The following is a 22,461-nucleotide window of genomic DNA, read 5'->3' on the forward strand; positions in this document are numbered from 1 at the left end:
CTCCATCCATCAAACACTCTGTCCGCCAAACACTCCGTCCGCCAAACACTCCATCTGGCAAACACACCAAACCCTCCGTCCGGCAAACACTACCTCTGGCAAACACGCCGTCCGACAAACACTCCGTCCGGCAAACACTCCATCCGGCAAACACGCTGCCCGGCAAATACTCAGGCCGACAAACACTCCGTCCGGCAAACACACCGTCCGGCAAACACGCCGTCCGGCAAACACTCCATCTGGCAAACACTCCGTCCACCAAACACTCCATCTGCCAAACGCTCTGTCCGTCAAAAACTCCGTCCGCCAAACACTCTGTCCGCCAAACACTCCGTCCGACAAACATTCCGTCCACCAAACACTACGTCCGCCAAACAGTACGTCCGCCAATCACTACGTCCGCCAAACACACCGTCCGACAAACACTCAGTACACTATACACTCCATCCGTCAAACACTCTGTCCGCCAAACACTCCGTCCGCCAAACACTCCATCTGGCAAACACACCAAACCCTCCGTCCGGCAAACACTACCTCTGGCAAACACGCCGTCCGACAAACACTCCGTCCGACAAACACTCCATCCGCCAAAGGCTCCGTCCGATAAACGCTCCGTCCAACAAACGTTCCATCTGCCAAATGCTCCGTCCGACAAACGCTCCGTCCGACAAATGCGCCGTCCGACAAACACTCCGTCCGACAAACACTCCATCTGACAAACATTCCATCCGACAAACACTCCGTCCGACAATCACGCCGTCCGACAATCACGCCGTCCGACAAACACGCCATCCGACAAACACGCCGTCCGACAAACACGCCGCCCGGCAAACATGCCCTCTGGCAAGCACGCCGCCGGGCAAACACGCCGCCCGGCAAACACACCACCCGGCAAGCATGCAGTCCAGCAAACACGCCCTCTGGCAAACATGCCCTCTGGCTAACACGCCCTCTGGCAAAAACTCCGTCCGGCAAACACACCCTCCGGCAAAAGCTCCGTCCGGCAAACACTCCATCCAGCAAACACTACCTCTGGCAAACACGCTGTCCGACAAACACTCCATCCGGCAAACACTCCGTACACCATAAACTCCATCCGTCAAACACTCTGTCCGCCAAACACTCCGTCCGGCAAACATGCCGTCCGGAAAACACTCCGTCCGGCAAACAATCCGTCCGACAAACACTCCGTCGAACAAACACTCCTCCGCCAAACACTACGTCCGCCAAACAGTACGTCTGCCAAACACTACATCCGACAAACACTCCGTCCGACAAACACACCGTCCGACAAACACTCCATCTGGCAAACACTCCGTCCGGCAAACACTCTGCCCGGCAAATACTCAGGCCGACAAACACTCTGTCCGGCAAACACTCCGCCCGGCAAGCACGCCGTCTGGCAATCACGCCGTCTGGCAAACACTCCGTCCGGCAAACACACCGTCCGGCAAACACTCCGTCCGCCAAACACTCCGTCCGCCAAACAGTACGTCCGCCAAACACTACGTCCGCCAAACACTCCGTCCGACAAACACTCCTTCCGACAAACACCCCGTCTGCCAAACACCCCGTCCGGCAGACACCCTGTCTGACAGATACTCCGTCCGACCGACACGCCATCCGACAGACACGCCATCCAACAGACACGCCGTCCGACAGACACGTCGTCCGACAGACACTCCGTCTGACAAACACTCCCTCCGAGAAACACTCCGTCCGGCAAACACTCCGTCCGCCAAACACGCCGGCTGCAAAACACGCCGTCCGCCAAACACGCCGTCTGACAAACACACCGTCCGACAAACACGCCGTCCGACAAACACGCCTTCCGACAAATACGCCATCCGACAAACATGCCGTCCGACAAACACACCGTCCGACAAACGCGCCGTCGGACAAACGCGCCGTCCGACAAACAGGCCGTCCGACAAACACGCCGTCCGAGAAACACGCCGTCTGACAAACATGCCATCTGACAAACACGCCGTCCGGCAAACGCTCCGTCCAACAAATGCAGCATCCGGCAAACACTCCGTCCGGCATACACTCCGTCCGACAAACACGCCATCTGTCAAACACGACGTCCGGCAAACACTCCGTCCGGCATACACTCTGTCCGGCAATCACTCCGTCCGTCAAACAATCCGTCCGACAAACACTCCGTCCGACAAACATTCTGTCCGACAAACACTGCATCCGACAAACACTCCGTCCGACAAACACTCCATCCGCCAAAGGCTCCGTCCGACAAACGCTCCGTCCGACAAATGCGCCGTCCGACAAACACTCCGTCCGACAAACACTCCATCTGACAAACACTCCGTCCGACAAACACTCCGTCCGACAATCACGCCGTCCGACAATCATGCCGTCCGACAAACACGCCATCCGACAAACACGCCGTCCGACAAACACGCCGCCCGGCAAACATGCCCTCTGGCAAGCACGCCGCCGGGCAAACACGCCGCCCGGCAAACACACCACCCGGCAAGCATGCAGTCCAGCAAACACGCCCTCTGGCAAACATGCCCTCTGGCTAACACGCCCTCTGGCAAAAACTCCGTCCGGCAAACACACCCTCCGGCAAAAGCTCCGTCCGGCAAACACTCCGTCCAGCAAACACTACCTCTGGCAAACACGCTGTCCGACAAACACTCCATCCGGCAAACACTCCGTACACCATAAACTCCATCCGTCAAACACTCTGTCCGCCAAACACTCCGTCCGGCAAACATGCCGTCCGGAAAACACTCCGTCCGGCAAACAATCCGTCCGACAAACACTCCGTCGAACAAACACTCCTCCGCCAAACACTACGTCCGCCAAACAGTACGTCTGCCAAACACTACATCCGACAAACACTCCGTCCGACAAACACACCGTCCGACAAACACTCCATCTGGCAAACACTCCGTCCGGCAAACACTCTGCCCGGCAAATAGTCAGGCCGACAAACACTCTGTCCGGCAAACACTCCGCCCGGCAAGCACGCCGTCCGGCAATCACGCCGTCTGGCATACACTCCGTCCGGCAAACACACCGTCCGGCAAACACTCCGTCCGCCAAACACTCCGTCCGCCAAACAGTACGTCCGCCAAACACTACGTCCGCCAAACACTCCGTCCGACAAACACTCCTTCCGACAAACACCCCGTCTGCCAAACACCCCGTCCGGCAGACACCCTGTCTGACAGATACTCCGTCCGACCGACACGCCATCCGACAGACACGCCATCCAACAGACACGCCGTCCGACAGACACGTCGTCCGACAGACACTCCGTCTGACAAACACTCCCTCCGAGAAACACTCCGTCCGGCAAACACTCCATCCGGCAAACACTCCGTCCGCCAAACACGCCGTCCGCCAAACACTCCGTCCGACAAACACTCCGTCCGACAAATACTACGTCCGCCAATCAGTACGTCCGCCAAACACTACGTCCGCCAAACACTCCGTCCGACAAACACTCCGTCCGACAAACACACCGTCCAACAAACACTCTGTCCGACAAACACGCTATCCGACAAAGACGCGTCCGACAAACACGCCATCCGACAAACACGACGTCCGACAGACACTCCGTCCGACAAGCACCCCGTCCGAGAAATACTCCGTCCGGCAAACACTCTGTCCGCCACACACGCTGGCCGCCAAACACGCCGTCCGCCAAACACGCCGTCTGACAAACACGCCATCCGACAAACACGCTGTCTGACAAACACGCCTTCCGACAAACACGCCATCCGACAAACACGCAGTCCGACAAACACATCGTCCGACAAACGCGCCGTCCGACAAAGGCTCCGTCCGGCAAACACTCCGTCCGGCAAACACTCCGTCCAACAAACATGACGTCTGTCAAACACGCCATCCGGCAAACACTCCGTCCGGCATACAATCCGTCCGGCAATCACTCCGTCCGTCAAACACTCCGTCCGTCAAACACTCCATCCGGCAAACACTCCATCCGGCAAACACTCCGTCCGGCAAACACTCCATCAAGCAAACACTCCACCGGCATACACTCCATCTGTCAAACACTCCGTCCGACAAACACTCCGTCCGACAAACACTACGTCCGCCAAACACTCCGTCCGCCAAAGGCTGCGTCCGACAAACGCTCCATCCGACAAACGTTCCGTCCACCAAAAGCTCCGTCCGATAAATGCTCCGTCCGACAAACACGCCGTCCGACAAACACTCCGTCCGACAAACATTCCGTCCGACAAATACTCCGTCCGACAAACACTCCGTCCGACAAACACGCCGTCCAACAAACACGCCATCCGACAAACACGCCATCCGAGAAACACGCCGTCCGAGAAACACGCCGTCCGACAAATATGCCGTCCAACAAACACGCCTGCCGACAAACACGCCGTCTGGCAAACACGCCCTCTGGCAAACACGCCGCCGGGCAAACAAGCCGCCCGGCAAACACGCCGCCCGGCAAACACACCGCCCGGCAAGCATGCCGTCCGGCAAACACGCCCTCTGGCAAATACGCCATCCGGCAAACACGCCCTCCGGCAAACACTCCGTCCGGCAAAAACTCCCTCCGGCAAACGCGCCGTCCGGCAAATACTCGGTCCAGCAAATGCTACCTCCGGCAATCACACCGTCCGACAAACACTCCATCCAGCAAACACTCCGTACACCATACACTCCATCCGCCAAACACTCTGTCCGCCAAACACTCCGTCCGCCAAACACTCCATCTGGCAAACACTCCAAACCCTCCGTCCGGCAAACACTCCATCCAGCAAACACTCCGCCAGGCAAACACGCCGTCCGGCAAACACACCGTCCGGCAAATACGCCGTCCGGCAAACACACCGTCCGGCAAACACTCCGTCTGCCAAACACTCCGTCTGACAAACACTCCGTCCGACAAACACTCCGTCCGACAAACACACCGTCCGACAAACACTCTGTCCGCCAAACAGTACGTCCGCCAAACACTACGTCCGCCAAACACTCCGTCCGACAAACACTCCGTCCGACAAACACTCCGTCCGACAAACACACCGTCCGACAAACACTCTGTCCGACAAACACTCCGTCCGACAAATACGCTATCCGACAAACACGCCGTCCGACAAACACGCCGTCCGACAAACACGCTATCCGGCAAACACTCCGTCCGACAAACACGCCATCCAACAAACACGCCGTCCGACAAACACGCCGTCTGACAAGCACGCCGTCCGACAAAAACCCCGTCCGACATACACTCTGTCCAACAAACACCCCGTCTGCCAAACACCCTGTCCAGCAGACAACCCATCCGACAGACACTCTGTCCGACCGACATGCCGTCCGACAGACACGCCGTCCGACAGACAGGCCGTCCGACAGACACGCCGTCCGACAGACACTCCGTCCGACAAACACTACGTCCGACAAACACTCCGTCCGGCAAACACTCCGCCCGGCAAACACGCCGTCCGGCAATCACGCCGTCCGGCAAACACACCGTCCGGAAACACTCCGTCCGCCAAACACTCCGTCCGCCAAACACTCCGTCCGCCAAACATTACGTCCGCCAAACACTACATCCGCCAAACACTCCGTCCGACAAACACTCCTTCCGACAAACACCCCGTCTGCCAAACACTCCGTCCGGCAGACACCCCGTCCGACAGATACTCCGTCCGACCGACACGCTGTCCGACAGACACGCCATCCAACAGACACGCCGTCCGACAGACATGTCGTCCGACAGACACTCCGTCCGGCAAACACTCCGTCCGGCAAACACTCCCTCCGGTATACACTCCAACCGTCAAACACTCCGTCCGACAAACACTCCGTCTGACAAGCACTCCGTCCGGCAAACACTCTGCCCGGCAAATACTCAGGCCGACAAACACTCCGTCCGGCAAACACACCGCCCGGCAAACACGCCGTCCGGCAAACACGCCGTCCGGCAAACACTCTGTCCGCCAATCACTCTGTCCACCAAACACTCCATCTGGCAAACACTCCAAACCCTCCTTCCGGCAAACACTCCATCCGGCAAACACACCGTCTGGCAAACACTCCATCCGGCAAACACTCCGTCCAACAAACGCTCTGTTCTGCAAACACTCCATCCGGCAAACACTCCGTCCGACAAACACGCCGTCCATCAAACACGCCGTCCGGCAAACACTCCCTCCGGCATATACTCCATCCGGCAATCACTCCGTCCGTCAAACACTCCATCCGGCAAACACTCCATCCGGCAAACACTCCGTCCGGCAAGCACTCCATCCGGCAAACACTCCGTCTGGCAAACACTCCCTCCGGTATACACTCCAACCGTCAAACACTCCGTCCGACAAACACTCCGTCCGACAAGCACTCCGTCCGGCAAACACTCTGCCCGGCAAATACTCAGGCCGACAAACACTCCGTCCGGCAAACACACCGCCCGGCAAACACGCCGTCCGGCAAACACGCCGTCTGGCAAACACGCCGTCTGGCAAACACTCCGTCTGGCAAACACTCCGTCCGCCAAACACTCTGTCCGCCAAACACTCTGTCCATCAAAAACTCCGTCCGCCAAACACTCCGTCCGCCAAACACTCCGTCCGACAAACACTCCATCCGCCAAACACTACATGCGCCAAACAGTACGTCCGCCAAATACTACGTCCGCCAAACACTCCGTCCGACAAACACTCCGTACACCATACACTCCATCCGTCAAACACTCTGTCCGCCAAACACTCCATCCGCCAAACACTCCATCTGGCAAACACTCCAAACCCTCCGTCCGGCAAGCACTACCTCTGGCAAACACGCCGTCCGACAAACACTCCATCCGGCAAACACTCCGTACACCATACACTCCATCCATCAAACACTCTGTCCGCCAAACACTCAATCTGGCAAACACTCCAAACCCTCCATCCGGCAAACACTCCATCCAGCAAACAATCCTTCTGGCAAATACTCCGTCCGGCAAACACTCCATCCGGAAAACACTCTGCCCGGCAAATACTCCGTCCGACAAACACTCCGTCCGCCAAACACTCCGTCCGACAAACACTCCGTCCGCCAAACACTACGTCCGCCAAACAGTACGTCCGCCAAACACTACGTCCGCCAAACACTCCGTCCGACAAACACTCCGTCCGACAAACACACCGTCCGACAAAAACTCTGTCCGCCAAACACTCCTCCGCCAAACACTCCATCTGGCAAACACTCCAAACCCTCCGTCCGGCAAACACTCCATCCAGCAAACACTCCATCTGGCAAACACTCCGTCCGGCAAACACTCTGCCCGGCAAATACTCAGGCCGACAAACACTCCATCCGGCAAACACTCCGTCCGCCAAACACGCCGGCCGCAAAACACGCCGTCCGCCAAACACGCCGTCTGACAAACACACCTTCCGACAAACACGCCGTCCGACAAACACGCCTTCCAACAAATACGCAATCCGACAAACATGCCGTCTGACAAACACACGGTCCGACAAACGCGCCGTCGGACAAACACGCCGTCTGACAAACAGGCCGTCCGACAAACACGCCATCCGAGAAACACGCCGTCCGACAAACATGCCGTCTGACAAACACGCCGTCCGGCAAACGCTCCATCCAACAAATGCAGCATCCGGCAAACACTCCATCCGGCAAACACTCCGCCCGGCAAACACGCCGTCCGGCAAACACGCCGTCCGGCAAACACACCGTCTGGCAAAAACTCCATCCGGCAAACACTCCGTCCGCCAAACACACCGTCCGCCAAACACTCCGTCCGACAAACACTCCGTCCGACAAATACTACGTCCGCCAAACAGTACGTCCGCCAAACACTACGTCCGCCAAACACTCCGTCCGACAAACACTCCGTCCGACAAACACACCGTCCGACAAACACTCTGTCCGACAAACACGCTATCCGACAAAGACGCGTTCGACAAACACGCCATCCGACAAACACGACGTCCGACAGACACTCCGTCCGACAAGCACCCCGTCCGAGAAATACTCCGTCCGGCAAACACTCTGTCCGCCACACACGCTGGCCGCCAAACACGCCGTCCGCCAAACACGCCGTCTGACAAACACGCCATCCGACAAACACGCTGTCTGACAAACACGCCTTCCGACAAACACACCATCCGACAAACACGCAGTCCGACAAACACATCGTCCGACAAACGCGCCGTCCGACAAAGGCTCCGTCCGGCAAACACTCCGTCCGGCAAACACTCCGTCCAACAAACATGACGTCTGTCAAACACGCCATCCGGCAAACACTCCGTCCGGCATACAATCCGTCCGGCAATCACTCCGTCCGTCAAACACTCCGTCCGTCAAACACTCCATCCGGCAAACACTCCATCCGGCAAACACTCCGTCCGGCAAACACTCCATCGAGCAAACACTCCTCCGGCATACACTCCATCTGTCAAACACTCCGTCCGACAAACACTCCGTCCGACAAACACTACGTCCGCCAAACACTCCGTCCGCCAAAGGCTGCGTCCGACAAAAGCTCCATCCGACAAACGTTCCGTTCACCAAAAGCTCCGTCCGATAAATGCTCCGTCCGACAAACACGCCGTCCGACAAACACTCCGTCCGACAAACATTCCGTCCGACAAATACTCCGTCCGACAAACACTCCGTCCGACAAACACGCCGTCCAACAAACACGCCATCCGACAAACACGCCATCCGAGAAACACGCCGTCCGAGAAACACGCCGTCCAACAAATATGCCGTCCAACAAACACGCCATCCGACAAACACGCCTGCCGACAAACACGCCGTCTGGCAAACACGCCCTCTGGCAAACACGCCGCCGGGCAAACACGCCGCCCGGCAAACACGCCGCCCGGCAAACACACCGCCCGGCAAGCATGCCGTCCGGCAAACACGCCCTCTGGCAAATACGCCATCCGGCAAACACGCCCTCCGGCAAACACTCCGTCCGGCAAAAACTCCCTCCGGCAAACGCGCCGTCCGGCAAACACTCGGTCCAGCAAATGCTACCTCCGGCAATCACACCGTCCGACAAACACTCCATCCAGCAAACACTCCGTACACCATACACTCCATCCGCCAAACACTCTGTCCGCCAAACACTCCGTCCGCCAAACACTCCGTCTGGCAAACACTCCAAACCCTCCGTCCGGCAAACACTCCATCCAGCAAACACTCCGCCCGGCAAACACGCCGTCCGGCAAACACTCCGTACACCATACACTCCATCCGCCAAACACTCTGTCCGCCAAACACTCCGTCCGCCAAACACTCCGTCTGGCAAACACTCCAAACCCTCCGTCCGGCAAACACTCCATCCAGCAAACACTCCGCCCGGCAAACACGCCGTCCGGCAAACACGCCGTCCGGCAAACACTCTGTCCGCCAATCACTCTGTCCACCAAACACTCCATCTGGCAAACACTCCAAACCCTCCTTCCGGCAAACACTCCATCCGGCAAACACACCGTCTGGCAAACACTCCATCCGGCAAACACTCCGTCCAACAAACGCTCTGTTCTGCAAACACTCCATCCGGCAAACACTCCGTCCGACAAACACGCCGTCCATCAAACACGCCGTCCGGCAAACACACCCTCCGGCATATACTCCATCCGGCAACCACTCCGTCCGTCAAACACTCCATCCGGCAAACACTCCGTCCGGCAAACACTCCGTCCGGCAAGCACTCCATCCGGCAAACACTCCGTCTGGCAAACACTCCCTCCGGTATACACTCCAACCGTCAAACACTCCGTCCGACAAACACTCCGTCCGACAAGCACTCCGTCCGGCAAACACTCTGCCCGGCAAATACTCAGGCCGACAAACACTCCGTCCGGCAAACACACCGCCCGGCAAACACGCCGTCCGGCAAACACGCCGTCTGGCAAACACGCCGTCTGGCAAACACTCCGTCTGGCAAACACTCCGTCCGCCAAACACTCTTTCCGCCAAACACTCTGTCCGTCAAAAACTCCGTCCGCCAAACACTCCGTCCGCCAAACACTCCGTCCGACAAACACTCCGTCCGCCAAACACTACATGCGCCAAACAGTACGTCCGCCAAATACTACGTCCGCCAAACACTCCGTCCGACAAACACTCCGTACACCATACACTCCATCCGTCAAACACTCTGTCCGCCAAACACTCCATCCGCCAAACACTCCATCTGGCAAACACTCCAAACCCTCCATCCGGCAAGCACTACCTCTGGCAAACACGCCGTCCGACAAACACTCCATCCGGCAAACACTCCGTACACCATACACTCCATCCATCAAACACTCTGTCCGCCAAACACTCAATCTGGCAAACACTCCAAACCCTCCATCCGGCAAACACTCCATCCAGCAAACAATCCTTCTGGCAAATACTCCGTCCGGCAAACACTCCATCCGGAAAACACTCTGCCCGGCAAATACTCCGTCCGACAAACACTCCGTCCGCCAAACACTCCGTCCGACAAACACTCCGTCCGCCAAACACTACGTCCGCCAAACAGTACGTCCGCCAAACACTACGTCCGCCAAACACTCCGTCCGACAAACACTCCGTCCGACAAACACACCGTCCGACAAAAACTCTGTCCGCCAAACACTCCTCCGCCAAACACTCCATCTGGCAAACACTCCAAACCCTCCGTCCGGCAAACACTCCATCCAGCAAACACTCCATCTGGCAAACACTCCGTCCGGCAAACACTCTGCCCGGCAAATACTCAGGCCGACAAACACTCCGTCCGGCAAACACTCCGTCCGCCAAACACGCCGGCCGCAAAACACGCCGTCCGCCAAACACGCCGTCTGACAAACACACCGTCCGACAAACACGCCGTCCGACAAACACGCCTTCCAACAAATACGCAATCCGACAAACATGCCGTCTGACAAACACACGGTCCGACAAACGCGCCGTCGGACAAACACGCCGTCTGACAAACAGGCCGTCCGACAAACACGCCATCCGAGAAACACGCCGTCCGACAAACATGCCGTCTGACAAACACGCCGTCCGGCAAACGCTCCGTCCAACAAATGCAGCATCCGGCAAACACTCCGTCCGGCATACACTCCGTCCGACAAACACGCCATCTGTCAAACACGACGTCCGGCAAACACTCCGTCCGGCATACACTCTGTCCGGCAATCACTCCGTCCGTCAAACAATCCGTCCGACAAACACTCCGTCCGACAAACATTCTGTCCGACAAACACTCCGTCCGACAAACACTCCGTCCGACAAACATTCCATCCACCAAAGGCTCCGTCCGATAAACGCTCCGTCCAACAAACGTTCCATCTGCCAAATGCTCCGTCCGACAAACGCTCCGTCCGACAAATGCTCCGTCCGGCAAACACTCCGTCCGGCAAACACTCCATCCGTCAAGCACGCCGTCTGTCAAACACGCCGTCCGGCGAATAGTCCGTCCGGCATACACTCCGTCCGGAAATCACTCCGTCCGTGAAGCACTCCATCCGGCAAACACTCCGTCCGGCAAACACTCCATCCGGCAAACACTCCGTCCGACAAACACTCCGTCCGACATACACTCCGGCCAACAAACACTCCGTCCGACAAACAATCCGTCCGACAAACACGCCATCCGACAAACACACGGTCCGCCAAACACTCCGTCCGCCAAACACTCCGTCCACCAAACACTCCATCTGACAAACACTCAGTCTGACAAACACTCCATCCGAAAAACACTCTGTCCGACAAACACTCTGTCCAACAAACACTCCGTCCAACAAACACACCGTCCGACAGAAACTCCGTCCGACAAACAATCCGTCCGACAAACACGCAGTCCGACAAACACGACGTCCATCAAACATTCCGTCCGCCAAACACTCCGTCCGCCAAACACTCCGTCCGACAGACAGTCCATCCGACAGACACTCCGTCCGACAGACACTCCGTCCGACAGACACTCATCCGACAGACACTCCGTCCGACAGACACTCCGTCCAACAGACACGCCGTCCGACAGGCACGCCGTCCGACAGACACTCCATCCGACTAACACTCCGTCCGACAAACACTCCGTCCGACAAAAACTCCGTCCGACAAACACTCCGTCCGACTAACACTCCGTCCGACAAACACTCCATCCGACAAATACTATGTCCGCCAAACACTCCGTCCGACAAACACGCCGTCCGACAAACACGCCGTCAGACAAACAAGCCATCCGACAAACACACCGTCCGACCAACACGCCGTCCAACAAACACGCCGTCCGACAAACACGCCGTCCGACAAACACGCCATTCGACAAACACTCCTTCCAACAAACACGCCGTCCGACAAACACGCCATCCAACAAACACGCAGACCGACAAACACGCCGTCCAATAAACACGGCGTCCGACAAACACGCCGTCCGGCAAAAACGCCGTCCGAGAAACATGCCGTCCGAGAAACACGGCGTCCGACATAAACCCCGTTCGACAAACACGCCATCCAACAAAGACGCCCTCCGACAAACACGCCATCTGGCAAACACGCCCTCTGGCACACACGCGCCCGGCAAACACGCCGCCCGGCAAACAAGCCGCCCGGCAAACAAACCGCCCGGCAAACATGCTGCCCGGCAAGCATGCCGTCTGGCATACACGCCCTCCAGCATACACGCCGTCCGGAAAACACGCCCTCCGGCAAACACGCCGTCCGGCAAAAACTCTGTCCGTCAAACACGCCCTCCTGCAAACACGCCGTCCGGCAAACACACCATCCGCCAAACACTTCCTCCGACAAACATGCTATCCGGCAAACACTCCAGCCGGCAAACACTACGTCTGGCAAAAACTCACTCCGACAAACACACCATCCGGCAAACACTCCGTCCACCATACACTGCGTCCGCCAAACACTCCGTCCGCTAAACACTCTGTCCCCCAAACACTCCGTCCGCCAAACACTCCATCTGGCAACACTCCGAACACTCCGTCTGGCAAATGCTCTGTCCGCCAAACCCTCCGTCTGGCAAACACTCCGTCCGGTAAACATTCCGTCCGAAAAAGACTCCGTCCAACAAACACCCCGTCCGACAAACACACCGTCCGAAAAACACTCCATCCAACAAACACTCCGTCCGACAAATACTCCATCCGGCAATCACTCCCTCCAGCAAACGCGCCATCCGGCAAACACTCCGTCCAGCAAATACTACTTTCGGCAAACACGACGTCCGACAAACACTCTATCCGGCAAACACACCATACACCATACCCTCCATCCGCCAAACACTCTGTCCGCCAAACACTCCATCTGCCAAACACTCCGTCTGGCAAACACACCAAACCCTCCGTCCGGCAAACACACCATCTGGCAAACACTCCATCTGGCAAACACTCCATCCGGCAAACACGCCGTCCGGCAAATACACCGTCCGGCAAACACTCCGTCCGCCAAACACTCCATCCGGCAAACACTCCGTCCAACAAACGCTCCATTCTGCAAACACTCCATCCGGCAATCACTCCGTCCGACAAACACGCCGTCCGTCAAACACGCCGTCCGGCAAACACTCCGTCTGGCATTTACACCATCCGGCAATCACTCCGTCCGTCAAACACTCCATCCGGCAAACACTCCGTCCGGCAAACACTCCATCCGGCAAGCACTCCATCCGGCAAACACTCCGTCCGGCAAACACTCCCTCCGGTATACACTCCAACCGTCAAACACTCCATCCGACAAACACTCCGTCCGACAAGCACTCCGTCCGGCAAACACTCTGCCCGGCAAATACTCAGGCCGACAAACACTCCGTCCGGCAAACACACCGCCCGGCAAACACGCCGTCCGGCAAACATGCCGTCCGGCAAACACGCCGTCCGGCAAACACTCTGTCCGCCAAACACTCTGTCCGCCAAACACTCCATCTGGCAAACACTCCAAACCCTCCTTCCGGCAAACACTCCATCCGGCAAACACTCCGTCTGGCAAACACTCCTTCCGGCAAACACTCCATCCAACAAACGCTCCCTTCTGCAAACACTCCATCCGGCAAACACTCCGTCTGACAAACACGCCGTCCATCAAACACGCCGTCCGGCAAACACTCCGTCCGGCATATACTCCGTCCGTCAATCACTCCGTCCGTCAAACACTCCATCCGTCAAACACTCCATCCGGCAAACACTCCATCAGGCAAGCACTCCATCCGGCAAACACACCGTCCGTCAAACACTCCGTCCGACAAACACTCCGTCCGACAAGCACTCCGTCCGGCAAACACTCTGCCTGGCAAATACTCAGGCCGACAAACACTCCATCCGGCAAACACACCGCCCGGCAAACACGCCGTCCGGCAAACACGCTGTCCGGCAAACACACCGTCCGGCAAACACTCCGTCTGGCAAACACTCCGTCCGCCAAACACTCTGTCCGCCAAACACTCTGTCCGTCAAAAACTCCGTCCGCCAAACACTCCGTCCGCCAAACACTCCGTCCGACAAACACTCCGTCCGCCAAACACTACATGCGCCAAACAGTACGTCCGCCAAACACTACGTCCGCCAAACACTCGGTCCGACAAACACTCCGTACACCATACACTCCATCCGTCAAACACTCTGTCCGCCAAACACTCCATCCGCCAAACACTCCATCTGGCAAACACTCCAAACCCTCCGTCCGGCAAACACTACCTCTGGCAAACACGCCGTCCGACAAACACTCCATCCGGCAAACACTCCGTACACCATACACTCCATCCATCAAACACCCTGTCCGCCAAACACTCCGTCTGGCAAACACTCCAAACCCTCCGTCCGGCAAACACTCCATCCAGCAAACAATCCTTCTGGCAAATACTCCGTCCGGCAAACACTCCATCCGGAAAACACTCTGCCCGGCAAATACTCCGTCCGACAAACACTCCGTCCGCCAAACACTCCATCCGACAAACACTCCGTCCGCCAAACACTACGTCTGCCAAACAGTACGTCCGCCAAACACTACGTCCGCCAAACACTCCGTCCGACAAACACTCCGTCCGACAAACACACCGTCCGACAAAAACTCTGTCCGCCAAACACTACTCCGCCAAACACTCCATCTGGCAAACACTCCAAACCCTCCGTCCGGCAAACACTCCATCCAGCAAACACTCCATCTGGCAAACACTCCGTCCGGCAAACACTCTACCCGGAAAATACTCAGGCCGACAAACACTCCATCCGGCAAACACTCCGCCCGGCAAACACGCCGTCCGGCAATCACGCCGTCCGGCAAACACTCCGTCCGGCAAACACACCGTCCGGCAAACACTCCGTCCGCCAAACACTCCGTCCGCCAAACAGTACGTCCGCCAAACACTATGTCCGCCAAACACTCCGTCCGACAAACACTCCTTCCGACAAACACCCCGTCTGCCAAACACCCCATCCGGCAGACACCCCGTCCGACAGATACTCCGTCCGACCGACACGCCGTCCTACAGACACACCATCCAACAGACACGCCGTCCGACAGACACGTCGTCCGACAGACACTCCGTCCGGCAAACACTCCGTTCGGCAAACACTCCCTCCGGTATACACTCCAACCGTCAAACACTCCGTCCGACAAACACTCCGTCCGACAAGCACTCCGTCCGGCAAACACTCTGCCCGGCAAATACACAGGCCGACAAACACTCTGTCCGGCAAACACACCGCCCGGCAAACACGCCGTCCGGCAAACACGCCTTCCGGCAAACTCGCCGTCCGGCAAACACTCTGTCCGCCAAACACTCTGTCCGCCAAACACTCCATCTGGCAAACACTCCAAACCCTCCTTCCGGCAAACACTCCATCCGTCAAACACTCCATCCGGCAAACACTCCGTCCAACAAACGCTCCGTTCTGCAAACACTCCATCCGGCAAACACTCCGTCCGACAAACACGCCGTCCGACAAACACGCCGTCCATCAAACACGACGTCCGGCAAACACTCCATCCGGCATATACTCCGTCCGGCAATCACTCCGTCCGTCAAACACTCCATCCGGCAAACACTCCATCCGGCAAACACTCCATCCGGCAAGCACTCCATCCGGCAAACACTCCGTCCGGCAAACATTCCCTCCGGTATACACTCCAACCGTCAAACACTCCATCCGACAAACACTCCGTCCGACAAGCACTCCGTCCGGCAAACACTCTGCCCGGCAAATACTCTGGCCGACAAACACTCCGTCCGGCAAACACACCGCCCGGCAAACACGCCGTCCGGCAAACACGCCGTCTGGCAAACACTCCGTCTGGCAAGCACTCCGTCCGTCAAACACTCTGTCCGCCAAACACTCTGTCCGTCAAAAACTCCGTCCGCCAAACACTCCGTCCGCCAAACACTCCGTCCGACAAACACTCCGTCCGCCAAACACTACATGCGCCAAACAGTACGTCCGCCAAACACTACGTCCGCCAAACACTCCATCTGACAAACACTCCGTACACCATACACTCCATCCGTCAAACACTCTGTCCGCCAAACACTCCATCCACCAAACACTCCATCTGGCAAACACTCCAAAACCTCCGTCCGGCAAACACTACCTCTGGCAAACACGCCGTCCGACAAACACCCCATCCGGCAAACACTCCATACACCATACACTCCATCCATCAAACACTCTGTCCGCCAAACACTCCGTCTGGCAAACACTCCAAACACTCCGTCCGGCAAACACTCCATCCAGCAAACAATCCTTCTGGCAAATACTCCGTCCGGCAAACACTCTGTCCGGAAAACACTCTGCCCGGCAAATACTCCGGCCGACAAACACTCCGTCCGCCAAACACTCCATCCGACAAACACTCCGACCGCCAAACACTACGTCCGCCAAACAGTACATCCGCCAAACACTACGTCCGACAAACACTCCGTCCGACAAACACTCCGTCCGACAAACACACCGTCCGACAAAAACTCTGTCCGCCAAACACTCCTCCGCCAAACACTCCATCTGGCAAACACTCCAAACCCTCCGTCCGGCAAACACTCCATCCAGCAAACACTCCATCTGGCAAACACTCCGTCCGGCAAACACACTGCCCGGCAAATACTCAGGCCGACAAACACTCCGTCCGGCAAACACTCCGCCCGGCAAACACGCCGTCCGGCAATCACGCCATCCGGCAAACACTCCGTCCGGCAAACACTCCGTCCGGCAAACACTCCGTCCGCCAAACACTCCGTCCGCCAAACAGTACGTCCGCCAAACACTACATCCGCCAAACACCCCGTCCGGCAGACACCCCGTCCGACAGATACTCCATCCGACCGACACGCCGTCCGACAGACACGCCATCCAACAGACACGCCGTCCGACAGACACGTCGTCCGACAGACACTCTGTCTGACAAACACTCCGTCCGAGAAACACTCCGTCCGGCAAACACTCCGTCCGCCAAACACGCCGGCCGCAAAACACGCCGTCCGCCAAACACGCCGTCTGACAAACACATCGTCCGACAAACACGCCGTCCAACAAACACGCCTTCCGACAAATACGCCATCCGACAAACATGCCGTCCGACAAAGACACCGTCCGACAAACGCGCCGTCGGACAAACGCGCCGTCCGACAAACAGGCCGTCCGACAAACACGCCGTCCGAGAAACACGCCGTCCGACAAACATGCCGTCTGACAAACACGCCGTCTGGCAAACGCTCCGTCCAACAAATGCAGCATCCGGCAAACACTCCGTCCAGCATACACTCCGTCCGACAAACACGCCATCTGTCAAACACGACATCCGGCAAACACTCCATCCGGCATACACTCTGTCCGGCAATCACTCCGTCCGTCAAACAATCCGTCCGACAAACACTCCGTCCGACAAACATTCTGTCCGACAAAAATTCCATCGGACAAACACTCCGTCCGACAAACACTCCATCCGCCAAAGGCTCCGTCCGATAAACGCTCCGTCCAACAAACGTTCCATCTGCCAAATGCTCCATCCGACAAACGCTCCGTCCGACAAATGCACCGTCCGGCAAACACTCCGTCCGGCAAACACTCCATCCGTCAAGCACGCCGTCTGTCAAACACGCCGTCTGGCGAATAGTCCGTCCGGCATATACTCCGTCCGGCAATCACTCCGTCCGTGAAGCATTCCGTCCGGCAAACACTCCGTCCGGCAAACACTCCATCCGGCAAACACTCCGTCCGACAAACACTCCGGCCAACAAACACTCCGTCCGACAAACAAACCGTCCGACAAACACGCCATCCGACAAACACACGGTCCGACAAACACTCCGTCCGCCAAACACTCCGTCCACCAAACACTCCATCCGACAAACACTCAGTCCGACAAACACTCCATCCAACAAACACTCTGTCCGACAAACACTCTGTCCAACAAACACTCCGTCCAACAAATACACCGTCCGACAGAAACTTCGTCCGATAAACAATCCGTCCGACAAACACGCAGTCCGACAAACACGACGTCCATCAAACACTCCGTCCGCCAAACACTCCGTCCGCCAAACACTCCATCCGACAGACAGTCCATCCGACAGACACTCCGTCCGACAGACACTCCGTCCGACAGACACTCGTCCGACAGACACTCCGTACGACAGACACTTAGTCCGACAGACACGCCCTCCAGCATACACGCCGTCTGGAAAACACGCCCTCCGGCAAATATGCCGTCCGGCAACAACTCTGTCCGTCAAACACGCCCTCCGGCAAACACGCCGTCCGGCAAACACACCGTCCGCCAAACACTTCCTCCGGCAAACATGCCATCCGGCAAACACTCCAGCCGGCAAACACTACGTCTGGCAAACACTCACTCCGACAAACACACCATCCGGCAAACACTCCGTCCACCATAAACTGCGTTCGCCAAACACTCCATCCGCTAAACACTCCGTCCCCCAAACAATCCGTCCGCCAAACACTCCGTCTGGCAACACTCCGAACACTCCGTCTGGCAAATGCTCTGTCCACCAAACCCTCCGTCTGGCAAACACTCCGTCCGGTAAACACTCCGTCCGCCAAACACTCCGTCCAACAAACACGCCGTCCGACAAACACACCATCCGACAAACACTCCATCCAACAAACACTCCGTCCGACAAACACACCATCCGACAAACACTCCGTCCGCCAAACACTCCGTCTGGCAAACACACCAAACCCTCCGTCCGGCAAACACACCATCCGGCAAACACTCCATCTGGCAAACACTCCATCCGGCAAAAACTCCGTCCGGCAAACACTCTGCCCGGCAAATACTCTGGCCAACAAACACTCCGTCTGGCAAACACTCCGCCCGGCAAACACGCCGTCCGGCAAATACTCCTTCCGGCAAACACTCCGTCTGCCAAACACTCCATCCGGCAAACACTCCATCCAACAAACGCTCCATTCTGCAAACACTCCATCCGGCAAACACTCCGTCCGACAAACACGCCGTCTGTCAAACACGCCATCCGGCAAACACTCCGTCCGGCATATACTCCGTCCGGCAATCACTCCATTTGTCAAACACTCCATCCGGCAAACACTCCATCCGGCAAACACTCCATCCGGCAAGCACACCGTCCGGCAAACACTCCATCCGGCAAACACTCCCTCCGGTATACACTCCAACCGTCAAACACTCCATCCGACAAACACTCCATCCGACAAGCACTCCGTCCGGCAAACACTCTGCCCGGCAAATACTCAGGCCGACAAACACTCCGTCCGGCAAACACACCGCCCGGCAAACACGCCGTCCGGCAAACACGCCGTCCGGCAAACACTCTGTCCGCCAAACACTCTGTCCGCCAAACACTCCATCTGGCAAACACTCCAAACCCTCCTTCCGGCAAACACTCCATCCGGCAAACACTCCGTCCAACAAACGCTCCGTTCTGCAAACACTCCATCCGGCAAACACTCCGTCCGACAAACACGCCGTCCATCTAACACGCCGTCCGGCAAACACTCCGTCCGGCATATACTCCCTCCGGCAATCACTCCGTCCGTCAAAAACTCCATCCGGCAAACACTCCGTCCGGCAAACACTCCATCCGGCAAGCACTCCATCCGGCAAACACTCCGCCCAGCAAACACTCCCTCCGGTATACACTCCAACCGTCAAACACTCCGTCCGACAAATACTCCGTCCGACAAGCACTCCGTCCGGCAAACACACTGCCCGGCAAATACTCAGGCCGACAAACACTCCGTCCGGCAAACACACCGCCCGGCAAACACGCCGTCCGGCAAACACGCCGTCCGGCAAACACTCCGTCCGACAAACACTCCGTCCGCCAAACACTACGTCCGCCAAACACTCCGTCCGACAAACACTCCATACACCATACACTCCATCCGTCAAACACTCTGTCCGCCAAACACTCCATCCGCCAAACACTCCATCTGGCAAAGACTCCAAACCCTCCGTCCGGCAAACACTACCTCTGGCAAACACGCCGTCCGACAAACACTCCATCTGGCAAACACTCTGTACACCATACACTCCATCCATCAAACACTCTGTCCACCAAACACTCCGTCTGGCAAACACTCCAAACCCTCCGTCCGGCAAACACTCCATCCAGCAAACAATCCTTCTGGCAAATAATCCGTCCGGCAAACACTCCGTCCGGAAAACACTCTGCCCGGCAAATACTCCGGCCGACAAACACTCTGTCCGCCAAACACTCCGTCCGACAAACACTCCATCCGCCAAACACTACGTCCGCCAAACAGAACGTCCGCCAAACACTACGTCTGCCAAACACTCCGTCCGACAAACACTACGTCTGCCAAACACTCCTCCGCCAAACACTCCATCTGGCAAACACTCCAAACCCTCCGTCCGGCAAACACTCCATCCAGCAAACACTCCATCTGGCAAACACTCCGTCCGGCAAACACTCTGCCCGGCAAATACTCAGGCCGACAAACACTCTGTCCGGCAAACACTCCGCCCGGCAAGCACGCCGTCCGGCAATCACGCCTTCCGGCATACACTCCGTCCGGCAAACACACCGTCCGGCAAACACTCCGTCCGCCAAACACTCCGTCCGCCAAACAGTACGTCCGCCAAACACTACGTCCGCCAAACACTCCGTCCGACAAACACTCCTTCCGACAAACACCCCGTCTGCCAAACACCCCGTCCGGCAGACACCCCGTCCGACAGATACTCCGTCCGACCGACACACCGTCCGACAGACACGCCATCCAACAGACACGCCGTCCGACAGACACGTCGTCCGACAGACACTTCGTCTGACAAACACTCCGTCCGAGAAACACTCCGTCCGGCAAACACTCCGTCCGCCAAACACGCCGGCCGCAAAACACGCCGTCCGCCAAACACGCCGTCTGACAAACACACCGTCCGACAAACATGCCGTCCGACAAACACGCCTTCCGAAAAATACGCCATCCGACAAACATGCCGTCCGACAAACACACCGTCCGACAAACGCGCCGTCGGACAAACGCGCCGTCCGACAAACAGGCCGTCCGACAAACACGCCGTCCGAGAAACACGCCGTCCGACAAACATGCCATCTGACAAACACGCCGTCCGGCAAACGCTCCGTCCAACAAATGCAGCATCCGGCAAACACTCCGTCCGGCATACACTCCGTCCGACAAACATGCCATCTGTCAAACACGACGTCCGTCAAACACTCCGTCCGGCATACACTCTGTCCGGCAATCACTCCGTCCGTCAAACAATCCGTCCGACAAACACTCCGTCCGACAAACATTCTGTCCGACAAACACTGCATCCGACAAACACTCCGTCCGACAAACACTCCATCCGCCAAAGGCTCCGTCCGATAAACGCTCCGTCCAACAAACGTTCCATCTGCCAAATGCTCCGTCCGACAAATGCTCCGTCCGACAAATGCGCCGTCCGAAAAACACTCCGTCCGACAAACACTCCATCTGACAAACACTCCGTCCGACAAACACTCCGTCCGACAATCACGCCGTCCGACAATCATGCCGTCCGACAAACACGCCATCCGACAAACACGCCGTCCGACAAACACGCCGCCCGGCAAACATGCCCTCTGGCAAGCACGCCGCCGGGCAAACACGCCGCCCGGCAAACACGCCGCCCAGCAAACACACCACCCGGCAAGCATGCAGTCCGGCAAACACGCCCTCTGGCAAACATGCCCTCTGGCAAACACGCCCTCTGGCAAAAACTCCGTCCGGCAAACACTCCCTCCGGCAAAAGCTCCGTCCGGCAAACACTCCGTCCAGCAAACACTACCTCTGGCAAACACGCTGTCCGCCAAACACTCCGTCCGCCAAACACTCCATCTGGCAAACACACCAAACCCTCCGTCCGGCAAACACTACCTCTGGCAAACACGCCGTCCGACAAACACTCCGTCCGACAAACACTCCATCCGCCAAAGGCTCCGTCCGATAAACGCTCCGTCCAACAAACGTTCCATCTGCCAAATGCTCCGTCCGACAAACG

Source organism: Somniosus microcephalus, unplaced genomic scaffold (assembly GCF_052327205.1).
Source record: "Somniosus microcephalus isolate GS21.2 unplaced genomic scaffold, FLI_Smic_1.0 scaffold111, whole genome shotgun sequence".
NCBI classification, from domain to species: Eukaryota; Metazoa; Chordata; class Chondrichthyes; order Squaliformes; family Somniosidae; genus Somniosus; species Somniosus microcephalus.